A 16247-nucleotide genomic window follows, 5' to 3' on the forward strand; every position below is an offset into this window, starting at 1 on the left:
GTACGGTGGCCAGATTGCAATTAGACTGGCCGCATGAACAAGAGACCCTCAAACGTTCAAAATTAGAAGAGAGATTTCTGTCTGGTGGCCCGGGGAATGGGAACTCAAAATCAGTCTCTCCCCTTCTTTCATGAACTCCATGACGAGTTGACTCATTCATGGGGGAAACCTTATACTTCCCGTATCTTTGTGCCCTCGACATATTGGACTATTGTGGGTGCTAAGGCTTGGGGGTATACGGTGATACCATGGGTAGAAGAGACGCTCGTGGGTTTGGCATCATCATTAAAAGGACCAACTCTCCTCAAAAAGCTGTGTAGGACTACCTCAATGCTTGTGGGGAAGGCTTATCAGGCAGCAGGTCAGGCTGGTGCCACCCTACACACCATTGCGGTAATACAGGCGAACCAGGCTGATTTATTAAAGGACCTGAGTGTGGGGAGTACTATCGACGAGGAAGCATTCTCAGAGCTTCGTCGAGCCACAGATTTATCTGTCGACCAAGGGAACGGGTCACGCTATCGGCCGTTCAATGGCTGCTTTGGTCAGCATGGAGAGGCATCTGTAGCTAAACCTTTCAGGCATTATGGATAAGGACAAAGTGTTCATTCTTGATGTCCTGATCTCACCTTCTGGCCTATTCAGTGACTCGATGAATATGGTCATTACCAGGTTTCGGGAGGTAAAAAGAAATGAGGAAGCCTTTGTACAATTCCTTCCTTGCCACACTCAGAAGGAGGGGCTGCCGGCCACCCAGCCTCATCCCGGTCCTTCTAGGAGTGTGGCGAGTGGTGCTCCCCCTCGCAAAGAGTGGGGATTGGCTCATTGCCTTCAGCAGCCTCCAAAGCAAGACCTCAGGACCATTATTTCTAGAAAGAGAAAGTCCTGACGGTCTTGCACCCAGCCTTGTGGGGGTAGCCCCTCTCAGGACGGGGCGCGCAAAATATTTGCTGGCACATTCCCGACACCCCCACGGATCCTATCTATTCCCGCCGCCTCTGGTGTTTCAGGAGCTAGCGGTTTCCAGCGAAATGTTGGGTGTTCCATTGCTTCCTGTTGTTGCCCAGGATGCGGAACATCCAACATTCCCTCAACGGGAAGTATAAATATTGGTACCCATTTCAGAGAACCTTGCAGCATGGAAACTACTGCTGGGTATTTCTATGTGGGTCCTATGGATAGTAGAGAAAGGCTACAGAATTTAATTTGTTCGTCTTCCTTCGCATTTCAATGACATGGTTCCCACTACCGTGAAACCGGAACAAGCACATTAAGCACATAACTACAAAATCTCCTAGTCATAGGGGCCATAGAGCAAGAAGAATGTTCCCTTTCTAGGGAGAGAGTCGGGTTACTACAGCAGATACTTCCTGGTTCCCAAGAAGGATGGGGGATTGCGTCCGATCTTAGATCATCGAGGCTTGAACCACTCAGTCAAGGCGCTCAAATTCAAGATATTAACTGTCGGAACGGTCATGTCACAAATCCAACATGGTGATTGGTTAGTCACAATTGATCTCATGGCCACAACACCACAATAAGGTTCGCTTTCGGGAGCAAAGCTTTCCAATATCAGGTTCTTCCATTCTACCTAGCCTTATTACCTCGCACATTCACAAAATACATGGATGCAGTACTGGCTCCATTACTATTCCGGGGCATCCGCATTTTTAATTATATGGACGACTGGCTGATACAAGCACAGTCGCAAGAACTGGCATTACAGCACAGGAATATTATCTTAGCTCACCTGGTTTCGTTGGGGTTGAGAATCAACACCAAGAAAAGCATTCTCTCTCCTACCCAGAGAATTACATATTTAGGGATCATATGGAATTCGATCATGATGCGGACACAGCTGTCTCCAGCTTGAATCGAGACCATTCAGTATACCCTGAGAAAATTCAGGCTAGGCCAAGATTGTACTATTCTTCAGTATCAATGGATTTTAGGTCTCATGGCATCTGCATCCTCGGTGATTCCTATGGGCCTTCTGCATATGAGACGTTTCAGTTGTGGCTCAAAGTCAGGGGATTTCATCCAAGGGGCAATCCCTGAAGGCAGATAAGGGTTACGTGCTGCGGGCTACGTACCCTTTCTATGTGGCTCAGACCCCGGTTCCTTGCTTTGGGTCCCACTCTAGGTGCATCTTGCCATCGCAGATTGCTAATTATAGATGCCTCCCTGTCGGGCTGGAGAGCGGTCTTATGTGGTCCTCCAGCTCAAGGGGAATGGGAGGCCCATCAGCTCGATTGGCTCATCAACTGTCTTGAGTTGATGGCTGTATTTCTGGCCCTGAAATACTTTTCGGGTGGACAACACAGCAGCAGTCTCTTACATAAACCATTAAGGAGGTCTACGGTCACGCCAGCTAAACAGACCGGCACGGCAGATTCTCCTTTGGGCCCAGGGCAAGCTCCTGTCAATCAGAGCAGTATTTATCCCTAGATGCCTGAATGTGGGAGCGGACTTACAGTCCAGACAAAAAATACAGACGGGAGAATGGAAAATCCACCCCGAGGTAGTGAATCAAATCTGGATAAGAGTTTACATAGCAGAGGTGGACCTCTTCGCCTCCCAACAAAGAGAGCAATGTCCCCTGTACTTCTCTCTGAGTCACCCAGTCCCCCTGGGTCTGGACACCACGGCACATACATGGCCCAAAATGCGCCTGTATGCATTCGCTCTGGTTTCTCTGCTCCCGGGAGTTCTAGCCAGAGTTCGCCAATAAGGATCTTGCAGAGTATGGTTCTCGGAGATAATAGCTCTCTGCGATGGCTCGCCTTGGGTGATACCGCAGAGGAGGAATCTTCTTTCTCAAGCGCAGGGGACAATATTTCATCCCTAGCCCGATTTGTGGAACCTTCATGTTTGGCCCCTGAAGGGTACCAACTGAGGGACACTGGGGTTTCACCTGAAGTTATTGAGACCATTCTGAGTGCTAGGGCTCCTTCAACTAGAAGAAGTTTTGCCAATAAATGGGGTGTCTTTGGAAGGTGGTGCGCTGCACGTAACGTAGATCCAGTCAACTGCCAGATTGCTTCAGTTCTGGACTTTCTGCAGGAAAAATTATCAGCAGGGACATGCCCTGCCACTCTCAGGGTTTATGTGGCAGCTCTATCGGCTTGCCACGCCTTGATTGACGGGGTGCCACTGGGGAAACATCCTTTGCTCACTCGCTTTGTTCGTGGAGCTATGAGACTGAGGCCTCCCGTTAGGACCAAGATCCCATCATGGGACCTAGCTATAGTCCTTGAGGGTCTGGTTGAGACCCCTTTTGAACCTCTAGAGTAGGTGTCTGCTTCTGACTCTGAAAATGTTTTTTCTTATGGCAATTCTTTAAAAAGAATTGGAGATTTGTAGGCTCTGTCTGTCTTGCCATCCTGCTTAGACTTTGCCCCAGGAATGGCGAAAGCAATACTGAATCCTCATACTGACTACCTGCCTAAGGTTCCTCTCTCGACCATACATCCAGTCACTCTTGAGGCCTTCTGTCCTCTGCTGTTTATAATGCCGGATCAGGAGAATTTTCACAGACTGTGTCCAGTCTGTGCTCTTCAGGCTTACGTCCACCACACTAGCCAGTGGATATATCGATACAGAGAATATCGATAAATGCAAATCCCAGTGTATAATTTTTGTTATCTGTGTGGGTGCTAAAGTCACAGGCAATTAAAGCTCTATCCCCAGCAACTACTAGATCTGACAAAAAAATCTGCAAATTCTCTAAGGAATTCAGAATATGGCCCTGGTGGTCTATTCTCCACTGACTGTTGCAAGAACAAAAGATGACAAAGATTTTTAATATATATTTGAGGATGTCACATTAAGCATTATCAGTTAAAAAGAATAAAACTTATATCCTGACCTTTGAGTAACACTAATAATATCACTGTAAATTGTAGCAACACCTCCTCCTTGACCTTTCAGATGAGGCTCATGTTTATAACCATACGTTAGGGAGAAGACTCACTTAAACTAATATAGTCATCTGTTTTAAATCATGTTTCAGTCAAGTGTATCGAATCCAAACCATGATCGGTAATAATTTTACTACAATTAGTGATTTAGATGAAAGCGATCTAATGTTTAGTAGCCCTACCATGATATAATGTTTATTTTCAGTTTGTTTATCAATAAAAAAATTATAATTAAGTTAATGAGGGTATTGTGTTCAGTAGTTCGGAGAAGAGACACGGTCTATATATTATATATATTTGATTCATTCTCTATATGTTGTAGTTTATTTGGCCTTTGTGACATCTCAAGGCAGCTAGCAGACGTTCGGATTAGCCAGTTTGTTTTCTTCCTGATCTAGGCCCCATTTAGTCAGATTCTGTCACTATTAAGAGTATGAGCCAAATTACTTTAGAGGAAAGCTACACCTTTCCTGGAGGGATGGAGTCCGTCTCTCTTAACAGGTCAGGTCTTCCCCAAAAACTCTTCCAATTGTCTATGAATCATATGCTATTCTCCAGACACCACTCAGACATCCAGCCTTTCAGTGCCAATAATCTACTTTAAACCTCATCACCATGACGAACAGGGAGGGGGGCCAGAGCATATTAGTGTCTTATATAATTTTTGCAAATTCACTCACCTCTTTAACCTTATCTTTAGTGATCTCAGACTGGCGAAGCCAGACGTTAGAGCTGACATGAATAACAATCTTAGAAAATCTACATTTAACATTAGCTAGCACTTGTAAATTTGATCTGATGCCAGATGCTCTGGCACACGAAATGCATTTAACAATAGTGGATGGAGTCTCTATTTCCATGTTGCTTACAGTAGAGTCACCAATAACAAGGGCACTTTCAACATGATTCTCAGTGGATGATACACTGAATGGGAAGAATCAATTGGAAATCCTAACAGGAATGGGAGAGTGGTGTCACTTTGTTAAGCAAGTATGTCATCACCCAAACGCCCTGCTGCAGGGGCTCTTCAGGCAGAACCAAAGTGTGTTTTGCTTGATGTACTTGGAACAGTATCTACCTGCTTCTCTTTCTCACTGATCTCCACAAGCTTTTGGACGCGTGTCTATAACTCATTAATCTTCTCTGTCAGCTTGACTAATTCTTTACATTTATCACACGTAAATCCCTCACTGCTAACGGAAGAAGCTATGTAAACATTTGACATGTGGTGCAAGTAGCGATATTATGAGGTGATGCCATGACTTACACAATTGTTTGTTGTTGTGGTGGTGGTGGTTTTTGATCAGCGGGGAGTTTAGATTAATGTGAATCCCTGATGTAATTGTTGTTGTTGTTGTGGTGGTTCCTGATCACCAGTGTTTTGAGATCGATGCAATGATCCTTGTAAAAAATGTGTGCGGTAAAGCATGCAGTTTAATCATGATAAAAGTAGAAAGGCAGATGTGCACATTAAAATGCACGCAGTTGTTAAAAAGTATAAAAGCGGAAATAAAATGTGTGCATAAAAGTGGGAGAGACCTTAAAATGTAAAAAAAAAAAACAATTTCATATTTTTTCTTTTCATTTAGCAGAGAAATGTGACCTGGACAAGTTTTCCTAAGATTTTCACCTATTGGGCATATTGGAACATTAATATTATATTATAAATCATTTTTATGCTTATTTACAGGGGAGGATCTACCAGCATAAGTATCCAAATGTATTAAATATAAATGTAAGTACATTATAGTTGATTTTGACATAGTGTAGGGGTTTATTCATGTCAAACTGCCTAAACTCTCACCAAATGCACAAAAGACTACAGACCCATTGATTGGTTACAGCAGCAAATGATTCCGTGATGGTTTACAGCAGCAGCAGCCAATCACAGCATCAATCAATTGCCTACCTACTATTGCACAGTGAGTACAGTGTTTGGACTCTCACAGATTGATGAGCTTAACAATGAACACATGAACAAATACATGTAATTTTTAGTTGTTTCCAAGTATGAATGATTGAATGAATGATTATTATATACATCGCTGTCAGTTATGGGTTGAGACAGGTGCGACATGTCCACACCACTTTTTTAAATAGCTTTCATCAGGTATGTGTATAATTCAGACGAAACATCTCCAGTTCTTGAGTAAGAGTTTCTGTTTCATCTGTGTGTTTTGACTGGTGATCCGGTGCTGGAATGTGTTATTTTGAAGGTTATGTTAAGTGTTCATTGGGGCTATTATCAGTGTTGTGTAGTGTCAACAGTTTTGCCGCCGCTCATGCTCTTTTCCATGTCCCCCATTTTGATGGCCTTCTTGTTTGTGTGTACCTAGAGAATGTTGTCTTTTTCTCTTTCTCTCCCTCTCTCTTTATCACTCTCTGGTATGTGTTAACCAGATGAGCTGATTGTTGATGTGGTGCACCGGTGAGCAGTGTGTTTCCTCCCTATATAAATGAGTGTTTCATGGCTGGGTTGTATGATGGGAGATGGTTGTTTGTGAATTGTCATCTTGTTCAAGGGCCCTCAGGATCATTCTGGGTTCCCGCTGATGGAGCAGAGAGTTTGTGGTTGTCGCTGTCTGAACTTCGGAGTTTGCTGTTCTTTCATATACAGAACTGTCAATAAATGTGTCTGTGTTTCTGCTACTCTTGTCTCCCAACATCTTTTATTGCATTTGTAACACACATCCACTGACATATAGATGCAATCTTGTTTCATTCAAATAAAAAGTTATATTTGGGCGAATTAGAATCCAAAACCTCTAAAAAACTAGAGGCAAAAAATTACCACTAGATCAATCAGTCATATTCTTAATCAAAGTGCTGATCTACTATTCATCTGCTGAATAACATTAGAGATGAAATTACCATTTTATGTGAAATATTTATTTGGATGCTTGAATCGAATAACATAACATGCATAACATAATTAATATTCATGAGTTTTGCAGCACTGCCCCCACAGTACAATTTTCTGTACAGTTTATTGTTATTTAGACCTAACTTTGTGTTAACCTTTGCTTTCAAATTGATTATTCCAGCTGTTACAAAGGTGATAAGCCTACAGAACTTTATTAGCAGAATAACATGGGATATGCATGCATTTTCCATCCATGAGTACACTTAACAAAGGTAGTGACTTTTAGTCCAGATTTCCAGTTATGTCAAGCTAAGGAACATTTAGAATTTGTAGATGTGTTTAATAGACAATATCTAATTGGTGCTCTGGAGATAAAAATTGTATTACTTATTTTTTATTATGCAAAATGTTTTTTTTTTTTTTTATGTTGGCAAATCAGTATCAAAATGTTCACTATGTGGTTCCTATGGAAATGCAGTTGCATCTCAAATTCATGGACATTTATAATTTGATAGTGACTGTTAGTGAACTAGTACTTGTTGCAATGAAGCTTGGTACATTTATCCATAAGACCTAGGCATGGGCACTTGCTTTAGTGTTGCTACCCCTCATAGCCAACCCATAAAAAAATGTCTAGATCCGCCACTGCTTATTTATACAGTGCGTGGTTAATTTTTAGCAATTAAAACTAGAACAGTTTTAGCATTGCGTGCTAAAAGACAACTGTAACAAATATAAAACATTTTAATATAGTCTTTGGTGTTTAGTGTGTTACTGTGCCCACCCTCCCAGTAGTCCTTGTCTTGTCTTTGGATGTCTCTTTGAAATGCAGTTAACTTGATATGGATCTTACAATGAACAATTGTTAGTTATCACGCTATTGACTAGTCAGTACCGACAGCGTTTAACTGTCGTTTGTGTATTCACAATAATTTTGCAAAAGGCCATTATATGCCATTAGCCTAAAGAGGAGTATCCTCTTGCAGTTCAAGGCCTTTGGCACTGTGTGCTCAGAAGAAAGGCATGTTTGAAAAAAAGTAAAGTGTTTAAAAGCCAAGCAGGAAGGTCATTTATCACCTTACACTTCTTTGTGTTTTTTTGTAAAGATGGTGCCGAACCATCTGTGGCTTGGAGTTACTGTTATATACACTCAGTATAATATATAATTAAACAGTGGATCAAGACATAAAAACCACAACAACAACAAAAAAAAAACATTACAAAATAATAAACATGTTTTATTTTTTAATTTATGGACAATTTTGTTTACTTTCGAATGAGAAACAGTTCTGTTTCTTTCCAATGTAAAATCGGGGTCTTTTGAAACAAAACCAGCTGAGAACTACTGTAATACAAGATGCAGTCATCCTCATGATAAACTGGTTTGAATGGAGCACATTATTTCTCACAATCTTTCATGGTCATAATTAGATTAACAATGTCACAGACATTTCTCATCTCTCTCGTGACATGAGAACGTTGGAACCCTAACGTCCAGATCGAGGCTTTCCGGCCTGGAATAAAGAATTATCTCCAGACAAACTCTTCCATCTTTCTCTGTTGTAGCTGCTGTCTTTTATGGAGAGGTCAAAACAAGCAGGGACATGGATTAAATTAGGCTGTTTTCAGGATGAGATGAAATAAAATCATTTAATCTGCTTTATGCCACCCCAGAGGTGTATGACTTTCTTTCTTCTGCTGAACACAAACAGAAATTTTTTGAAAAATATCTCTGCTCTATAGGTCCATTTAATGTGAATGGTGGACAAAACTTTGAAGCTCCAAAAAGAAACCCTTATACAACTCTGGTGGTTTAATCCATGCTTTCTTTAGCAAGATGATGTGGGTGAGAAACAGTTAAATATTTAAATACATTTTTACTATAAATCTCCACTTTCAATCAGCCTTGCTAAGTGCTCTTCTTTCCTAAGAGTTCTTCTTCTTTCGTTTTTGGCAATTCGCATTCTACGTGCACATCACCACCTACTGGGCCGGGAGGAAAATTTTTAGTAAAAAAGGACTTATAAACTCAGCAAAAAAGAAACGTCCTCTCACTTTCAACAGCTTTTATTTTCAGCAAACTTAACATGTGTAAATATTTGTATGAACATAAAAAGATTCAACAACTAAGACATAAACTGAGCAAGTTTCACAGACATGTGACTAACAGAAATGGAATAATGTGTCCCTGAACAAAGGGGGGGGGTTAAATCAAAAGTAACAGTCAGTATCGTGTGTGGCCACCAGCTGCATTAAGTTCTGCTGTGCATCTCCTCCTCATGGACTGCACCAGATTTGCCAGTTCTTGCTGTGAGATGTTACCCCATTCTTCCACCAAGGCACTTGCAAGTTCCCGAACATTTCTGGGGGAATGGCCCTAGCCCTCACGCTCCGATCCAACAGGTCCCAGATGTGCTCAATGGGATTGAGATCTGGGCTCTTCGCTGGCCATGGCAGAACACTGACTTCCTGTCTAGCAGGAAATCACGCACAGAACGAGCAGTATGGCTGGTGGCATTGTCATGCTGGAGCATCATGTCAGGATGAGCCTGCAGGAAGGGTACTACATGAGGGAGGAGGATGTCCTCCCTGTAACGCACAGCTTTGAGATTGCCTGCAATGACAACAAGCTAAGTCCGATGATGCTGTGACACACCGCCCCATACCATGACAGACCCTCCACCTCCAAATCGATCCTGCTCCAGAGTACAGGCCTCAGTGTAATGCTCATTCCTTCAATGATAAACGCAAGTCCGACCATCACCCCTGGTGTGCTAAAACCGCGACCTGTCAGCGAAGAGCACTTTTTGCCAGTCCTGTCTGGTCCAGCGAAGGTGGGTTTGTGTCAATTGGTGACGTTGTTGCCGGTGATGTCTGGTGAGGACCTGCCTTACAACAGGCCTATAAGCCCCCAGTCCAGCCTCCCTCAGCCTATTGCGGACAGTCTGAGCACTGATGGAGGGATTGTGTATTTCTGGTGTAACTCAGGTAGTTATTGTTGCCATCCAGTACCTGTTCCATGTGTGATATTCAGATGTATCAATCCTGTGCAGGTGTTACACGTGGCCTGCCACTGCGAGGACGATCAGCTGTCCTTCCTGTAGCGCTGTCTTAGGCGTCTCACAGTACGGACATTGCAATTTATTGCCCTGGCCACATCTGCAGTCCTCATGCCTCCCTGCAGCATGCTTAAGGCACATTCACGCAGATGAGAAATGACCCTGGTCATCTTTCTTTTGGTGTTTTTCAGAGTCAGTAGAAAGGTCTCTTTAGTGTCCTAAGTTTTATAACTGTGACATTAATTGCCTGTAAGCTGTTAGTGTCTTAACGGCCGTTCCACAGGTGCATGTTCATTAATTGTTTATGGTTCATTGAACAAGCATGGAAAACATTTTTTAAACCCTTTACAATAAAGATCTGTAAAGTTATTTGAATTTTACAACATTATCTTTAAAATACAGTGTCCTTTATACTGAGTTTATATTGATCTGTCTCTCACCCACACCCATCATAATTCCTCTGAGAATATGGATTAAAAAACTAGTCATATGGATTACATTTATGTTTCCTTTATGTACTTTTTTGAGCTACAAAGCTTTGTTCAACATTTACTTGCATTGTATTGACCTACAGAAATATTCATCTAAAAATCTTTATTTGTGTTCAGCAAAAGAAAGAAAGTCATACACATTTAGGATGGCATGAGGGTGAGTAAATGATGAGAGAATTTTCATTTTTCAGTGAACTATTGGTGTAAACACAAACTGGACTACAATGCAACTGTTGGGTTCCTGAAGTAAAAATTAATTAATATTCTCCATAGAGAAACTAATTTATCATAACATATAAACCTTTCAAAATGTCCATGAGCTCCGAGATTGTTTATCTGTAGAAGCCATAAGCTGTAAGATTTCAACTTCATTAAAAACAAATGTTATAAATGTTTATTTGCCGACTCCCCTGAGAACTACACTACCCATAATCCTGAATAGAGATCCTCCAATCAGAGAAATTGCTGTCACTAAAGGAAAATAGCATTGTCAATGACATAAATAAGCATCACTACATTCTCAAACTACTTCTATATTTGCATATATTTGAATATTTTGCAATACACTTCATATGTCATATTTTATCCATTCAATAAATTACATTGAATAATTTTATTAATGATTTGATATCAACTTTGTCTTTTTTTCAGTTTATTCAACTTTTTGTATAGATTTGAATGAATCAAATGTTGTAATTCATCCTGGAGCTGGTTGGCTTGGCTTTTGAAATCCTTATGGTTAAAATAAAAAGTTAAATTACTTCCAGAACCCAGATTGCTGAAAAAGTGGTTCCCCTTCTGTCGCTCTCTCCACGTTGTGTCAGAGAAGCGACACTAGGGGTCTCTCTTGAGCGCCGATATTCACCTCTGGACTATGAAAAAAGGCCAATGAGAGTTGGCAACCAGTATTTGCATGTCCCGCCCCCGGACATACGGGTATTTAAGCGGCGCAAATACGGGAGTTCATTCAGAAAATGTCTTCGGAGCCGATGGTCGTGCATGAACTCTGCTGCGAGTTACACACCAAGTTCCTGGTTAATCCTCTGACGCTCTGCATGCTGTTGGATCTGACGGCGCATAACAGCGGCTTTCTCCTTCGTGCACGGCTGTGCATTCTTGCCCCTGGGGGCTTCGACAGCGCAGACAACTCGAAAGAGTTATTCTAAAAGAGTAATTTTGCTCTAAAGAGCAAAACACAGCGGCGTTGAACGTCCTTCTCAGGACGCGTCTTTTTAAAGACGATATTTCCGCCCCTGTGTAGTTTCTGGATGTGGTTGATGTCTCCCCATCTCTGACGGTCATAAAAACTGCCTTGCATTCCTGGGTTGCGATCACACGCAGGCAGCGTTTTTATGAATGGTCTATGTTTTCAGTGCGAGAACATAGCCATGACAGCATTGCGGTCGTAGGCTTTCTCTTGTAGTGAGAGAAAGCCGCTTCAGCCGCCCCCCGCGGGATTGAGGCAGGCGCCGCGGGCGATGAAAACGATCTGGGGACAATGACGGGCTCCGTTTCGCCGGGTGAACCCCCTCGAAACCCCCCGCCTCCCCGGCACGCTTGCTTGTTTCTGTCCGAGCTCGGGATGAGCATTCTCTCCAATGGGTTATGTTTTCAGTGTGAGAACATAGCCGCGGCAGCGTTGCGATCTCTGCTTTCTCTTGTAGTGAGAGAGAGCCATCTCAGCCGCCCCGCCTCGCCTCCTTCCTACGGGATTGAGGCAGGCGCCGCTGGCGATGGAGAACGATCTGGGGAGACTAACGGACGCTACCGGGTAAATCCCCGAAAACCTCCCGCCTCCCGGCACACTTGCCTGCTTCCCTCGAGCTCGGGATTAGTGCGGTCCGCTTAACGGCCTACCGTCCGGTCCCTCGAGCTCCCCAGCATTGGATGATGACGTCACCGCTGCATCGGAGAGCGTAACAGCGGCGTCGGATGCGGATAACTCGCCTGGGCCACCACCTTCGGGTCTCCGCCCAGTCTGAGCCTGACGCAAGAAGGTCCGCTATGCTTCCCCGGCTTAATTGGTTCCGCGGGCATGTGCGCCGCTCACAGCCGCGCCCCCCCCCGGATTCCTTCCCGGACGTGCATGACGAGCTGAGCAAGCCCAGCTTCCTCGCTCCTCCGCTCTCGCTACCCTCGGTGGTAGAACGGTCCCAGACCGCTCCCCGCTGCACGCCATGGCCCCCTCCTGCAAGTCCACCGGCCAGGGCACTTCAAAATCTGCACTTGGGTAGTCCTGTTCTTGACGTGCTGCAGGAACTGCACTCGAACAGGCGATGGCCACTCCGTAGTCCAGAAACGCAACGATGGACAGGCAGTACGGGAGGCAGACAAACCATGCTTTCTCAAACGCCCCCGTCTCCCAGCTCCGTCCATTCGGCGATACCACTTGACAACTTCGCCCAGCAGTCCTCAGTGGTGAAGAAACAGACGAAGGCTATTTTCAAGCAAAAAAAGCATCCTGCCCTGCCGCAAACCTGCCGCCAGGGGCCATGCCCTCTCTGCTCGCTGAGGGCGTCCTCCTGCGGCTTTCAAGAAAGAAAGAAAGTGGTGCTCTGCCTCAACTAACAAGTGAGTGGGCCCAGCGTTGAGCCCCCCGCAGAAGTTGGACGCCCATCGTCTCACGGGCCTCCTTGAGGACCCAGAAGGCTCCCAGGCGCTCCTGAGATGACAGACCCAGAGACCGAGACATTAGCTCCGGAGCTGGTAAGACCACTCCATTCCCCGGTGGAGGGCCGGGAGGAGAATTTTTTGTTAAATTCGTTACACTCTATAGAGCTATTTCCTTGTTGTCTCTGGGGTCACCTGGCCCGCAAATGCCGTTCTCACGGCACTCTGCTTTCAGGCCTCAACAGTCCCGGCTCCATGGATGCGGTGTCCCCGCCTTCAGCCTCACAACTGTTCCCCGTCCGGCCGGTTCAGACGAGTCCAGAGGACGCCAGCATCAGACCTCCTCCTCAGTCACGAACCCGCCCCCTGCCGGGTGTGCGGAGCACCTATTTTCAGCACCGGAGCCTCGGGATGCCACGTTGTCTCCCGACGCCACGTTACCTGTTCCGCACCACTGCGAAGCCCCGCCGGGTACGGCCAAAAAACTCGTCCCCTTGGTGCCCCTAGCGCGGAGCTTAGAGGCGTGGCTTTCACTGCCCAACCCGTCACGCCGGCTGCACCGGACCATTCGACTCGGTTACGCAATTCAGTTTGCCAGGTCTCCGCCCCCCTTCGTGGGCGTACATTTTTCCGCAGTACACGGCCAACATGCCCATTCCCTGCACGAAGAAATCGCCTCCCTTCTATTAAAGGACGCGATAGAGCCTGTCCCTCCAACCGAAAGGAAGAAGGGTGTCTACAGCCCTTACTTTGTTGTACCCAAGAAAGGTGGTGGCTTACGACCGATCTTGGACCTGCGAGTTTTCAATCGGACCTTGTCCAAACTCCCGTTCAAAATGCTCACCCAGAAACAAATTCTATCTGGCATCCGGCATCTAGATTGGTTCGCAGCGGTAGACCTGAAGGACGCGTACTTCCACGTCTCAATTTGCCCTCGACATCGACCCTTCCTACGGTTCGCGTTCGACGGCCAGGCGTATCAGTACAAAGTCCTCCCCTTCCGCCTGTCTCTGTCCCCTCGCGTCTTCACGAAAGTCGCAGAGGCAGCTCTTGCCCCGCTCCGAGTAGCCGGCATACGCATACTCAATTAATATTGGCTCATACTGGATCACTCTCGAGAGTTACTATGCACAAACAGAGACCAGGTGCTCAGGCATCTCAGCCGTTTGGGGCTTCAGGTCATCCGGGAAAAGAGCAAGCTCTCCTCGGTCCAGAGCATCTCCTTTCTCGGTCTGGAGTTAGACTCAGTCTCAATGACAGCACGTCTCTCCAACGAGCGTGCTCAGTCAGTGCTGAAATGCTCGCTTCCTTCAAGCCAGGCGCCGTGGTCCCGCTAAAACGTTTCCAACAGGTCCTGGGGCATATGGCATCCTCCGCGGCGGCCGCGCCGCTGGGGTTGATGCATATGAGACCACTTCAGCACTGGCTCCGGACTCGAGTCCCGAGACGAGCATGGCACCGCGGCACGCACAACGTAAAAGTTACTTCTGCCTGCCGCTAAACCTTCAAACCCTGGACAGACCTCTGCTTTCTAAGGGCAGGTGTACCCTTGCAGCAGGTGTCCCGACGCGTTCTGGTCACAACCGACGCTTCCAAATTGGGTTGGGGCGCCGTGTGCAACGGGCGCGCAGCCGAAGGCTGGTGGAACCGAGGCCCGCTGCGCTGGCACATCAACTGCCTAGAGCTGCTGGCTGTTTTTCTGGCCCTGCAGAAGTTTCTCCCGTTAACTCGGAACAAACACGTCCTAGTCAGGACAGACAGCACCACGGTCGTAGCCTACATAAACCGCCAAGGCGGAGTACACTCCCCCCACATGTCACAGCTCGCCCGTCGTCTCCTCCTTTGGAGTCAGCAGCGACTGGAGTCACTGCGCGCCACTCACATCCCCGGCAACCTCAATGTGATAGCGGACGCGCTGTCAAGACAAAGCTTGCCTGGCGGAGAGTGGAGGCTCCACCCCCAGTCGGTCCAGCTGATTTGGGTCCGGTTCGGCAAGGCTCAGGTGGACCTGTGTCGAAACCTCCCACTGCCCGCTCTGGTATTCCTGGACAGAGGCTCCCCTCGGGGCAGATGCGCTGGCACACAGCTGGCCCGTGGGGCTGCGCAAGTACGCATTTCCCCCAGTGAGCCTTCTTGCACAGGTGCTATGCAAGGTCAGGGAGGACGAGGAGCAAGTCATTCTGGTAGCCCCCTATTGGCCTACCCGGACTTGGTTTTCGGACCTCACGCTCCTCACGACAGCCCTTCCCTGGCGAATTCCCCTGAGGAAGGACCTTCTTTCTCAGGGACGGGGCACGCTCTGGCACCCACACCCAGACCTCTGGAACCTCCACGTCTGGCCCCTGGACGGGATGCGGAAGATCTAGCCGGTCTACCATCTACCGTCGTAGATACAATCAGCCAAGCCAGAGCCCCCTCTACCAGGCATCTTTACACCCTAAAGTGGCGTCTGTTCACGGACTGGTGTTCTTCCCGAGCCGAAGACCCGCAGAAGTGCGCAGTTAGGTCAGTGCTCGTGTTTCTTCAGGAGAGGCTGGAGAGGAGGCTGTCCCCCTCCACCCTCAAGGTGTATGTCGCCGCTATCGCAGCCCACCATGACACGGTAGATGGAAAGTCTCTTGGTAAGCACGACTTAATCGTCAGGTTCCTAAAAGGTGCCCAGAGGATAGCTCCCTCCCGGCCTAACCTGTTCCCCTCCTGGGATCTCTAGGTCATCCTTACGGGACTCCGGAGACCCCCCTTCGAGCCGCTTGACTCAGTTGGACTCAGGGCCCTCTCTCTCAAGACCGCCCTGCTGATCGCGCTCGCTTCCATCAAGAGGGTCGGGGACCTGCATGCGTTCTCTGTTAGTGACGCTTGCCTGGAGTTCGGTCCAGCAGACACTTTCGTGATCCTGAGACCGCGACCGGGCTATGTGCCCAAGGTTCCTACCACACCCTTCAGAGATCAGGTAGTGAACCTGCAAGCGCTGCCCCGGGAGGAGGCAGATCCAGCCCTTTCACTGCTGTGTCCAGTACGTACCTTACGTATCTACCTGGACCGCACACAGAGCACTAGACGCTCTGAGCAGCTCTTCGTCTGCTTTGGGGGACAGCAGAAAGGGAATGCTGTCTCCAAGCAGAGACTCGCCCACTGGGTTGTCGATGCCATTTCCCTGGCTTATCACACCCAGGCCATGCCCCCCCTTTGCGGGTCCGAGCCCACTCCACTAGGAGTGTTGCGTCCTCGTGGGCACTGGCTAGGGGCACTGCCCTAGCAGACATTTGTAGAGCAGCGGGCTGGGCAACACCTAACACTTTCGTGA

The sequence above is a fragment of the Xyrauchen texanus genome, chromosome 8, assembly GCF_025860055.1.
Source record: "Xyrauchen texanus isolate HMW12.3.18 chromosome 8, RBS_HiC_50CHRs, whole genome shotgun sequence".
NCBI lineage: Eukaryota > Metazoa > Chordata > Actinopteri > Cypriniformes > Catostomidae > Xyrauchen > Xyrauchen texanus.